This window comes from Elephantulus edwardii, unplaced genomic scaffold, assembly GCF_000299155.1.
Source record: "Elephantulus edwardii isolate Elephantulus edwardi_28Jun2011 unplaced genomic scaffold, EleEdw1.0 scaffold00033, whole genome shotgun sequence".
Lineage (NCBI taxonomy): Eukaryota > Metazoa > Chordata > Mammalia > Macroscelidea > Macroscelididae > Elephantulus > Elephantulus edwardii.
Window position 1 is genome coordinate 12,402,723 of NW_006399783.1, and position 2,546 is coordinate 12,405,268.

Here is a 2,546-nt window from a genome sequence, read left to right on the forward strand (position 1 = left end):
GTGCTATGCACTAGAGAGTTAGACAGTGAATAGGGATAATAGAAAGAGAATTGATGCCTTTGAGTTGTGGTGTTGGAGAAGAGTGTTGAATACACCATGGACTGCTAGGAGACAAACAGGTTTGTCCTGGAGAGGGTGAAGCCACAATGTTCCCTAGAGTCAAGGATTCTGAAGCTTCATCTGACATACTTTGGGCATGTTGCGAGGAGGGACTGGTCCTTGGAGAGGGACATCATTTTTGGGAGAGCAGAGGGACAGCACAGTAGAGGAAGACCCTCGATGAGATGGATCGATTCTGTGAGTGGAGTGGTGGGAATGAATGTGTTTGAGACAGCGAGGTTGGCACAGTATAGGACAGTGTTTAGGGGTCTTGTACATAGGGTTGCTATGAGACACAAACAACTTGATGGCACATAACAATAACAACAACAACATGCAAATCAATATAAAAATACCAATTTCAAAACTTAACAAACTCTATGGTAGAATTCCCAAGGGTCTGATGGGATGGACTGTAGCTTCATCTCATCTTGCAATATTAGGATTAATGGCAAATATTACTGTCCTACTTCCTGACTGAGATAGTTCATTGGGGGTGGGCGGGTGGAGTAAGTTTATAACATACAGGCTTTTCTACATAGAGAGAGCTCAGTTGGCCTTATGGACAAAAAGTGATGCCATCAAGCCAAAGGTGGGTGATTTTAATCTGTGGCACTCAGATTAATTGTTTTTGGTCAAAAATTCTTCTAGGTGGTATAGCACTGGTCTGTCCATTTGCTGTACAGAGGTAACTCATTGTTGCTGTAATGCTGAACACTGTGACACTGATGTGTCAAACGTGATAATGGTTACCTATGATGGACAGTGTTTGGTGGAGCTCCCTAATTAAAATATGCTTGAAAGCAGGAGTGACATCCACTTCTGAAATAGCTTATGAACTTGGAGAAACGAAGAAAGTTATACAAGTGTTCAGGTCTTTTGTTCATTGGGGTGATTTGAGTCATCTATGACTCGACAGCACTTAACAACAACAATCGCCTTTTAAAACAAAATAATTTACACCTTTAATTCTAAAAGGTTTTAACCACATGTGGGCCACTGAGAACGCAGTTCATGTTTTCAGTGTCTTGATTAGTTTTTGCTTGCAGTGTTGTCCCCTGTGGAAGGACATGCTGGTCTTTTTGTTTCTTCCCACAAACCACAGAAGACCTTGAATCCTAGTAGAGACAGATGGCAGCAGGATAAATGATGCCAGGACATCCCTCCCCTGGTCAGGAAGCCCTGAGAACGCCCCATGGCTGGAAAAAGCTAACAGTTTCCACCTTCTGTTATGATTTTTAGCAGAATTCTCCAAGTTTTTATTTATCTTTCATTTAGATAATGTTCTATTTTCGTTGGTTAAAGTTTTCAACAACTGTATTTAATCAGGCTTTAATACATTTCACTAGAAGACTATAAATCTAAAATGGAATCAGATGCCAAATTAAAAAAAAGTTTTATTAAATGTCATTAAGCCTAACATTTTACACTTGCTCAGTCTTTCAGATTAAAAATTTGTCTTTTCAAGTGTTCAAAGGTCTCTGAGTTTATCCTTTTAGTCTCTCAATCCTATAAAACTGCAGCTCAGGCTTAACATTGTTATTACTTGATACTAAGCACAGTCATATGAACAAGGTTACACAAGTTAAAAGTCAATCATTGCCATGGAAATGGGAGGGGCTTTGAAACTGTTGCGGTGATGATTTCACAAATTTCAAAGGTGATCAGGAGGTATACTTTAAATAGCGACACTGAGTGTACCTCAATATACTCAATAAAGCAGAAATAGTAATATTTAGAAAACAATGACAATATGCTATAAAAACCACCCTCCCTTGCTGCCAATATTCTGGGACAATGGGAGTCTCTTCAAGAGATGCAGACAGGTCATCTTTAATCCTGATTTGTCTTCACCCCCCTTTCCTTTTCTAATAGACTCAGAAGGCTTGAACCCTACTTTTTAACAGATGTGACTTCTTATGGCATAAGGCAGCCTCAATAAACAAACACGTTGGGCACAGCTAAAAATGACAAAAGTGAAATAACAAAGAATGTAAAAGAATAAAGGGGGAGCTTAGCCCTCCTCCCAGTGGAGCAGCCAGCCCACTGTTGAGCCTGATGGAGAATTCATGACTGCGGCAGCAGCAGTGAGATGTGATGCAAGGCACACTGGGTGGCTTTAGTGAACAAAACACACATTTCAACTGAGTCCCCCATTTCGCACATTATGAGCTGGCTTCCTCAAAGACTTCACAGAGTTGTTACAAGGCTTAATAAGAAAACACATGCAAAATTGCCTCCTACATGGAGAAAAGTGTAACAATGAATGAAAGGAAATCCAAAATCTCTGTAAATGTTCATTAAAAGTAATAAAAAACAAACAAATTGCCTCCTGTTGTTGTTGTTGTTGTTATGTGCCGTCAAGTCACTTACGACTCATAGTGACCCTATGTACAACAGCTCTAAACTCTGCTCTGTCCTGTGCCAATCTCATTGCCTCCGACACA

At 40.1% G+C, this 2,546-nt stretch overlaps 1 protein-coding gene across 1 annotated transcript in view; it reads right to left on the minus strand.

Moving 5' to 3' along the window:
• The window catches only part of UBTD2 (ubiquitin domain containing 2), an 82,391-nt gene that overhangs the window by 17,396 nt on the left and 62,449 nt on the right, over positions 1-2,546 (minus strand). The window lies entirely within an intron of this gene.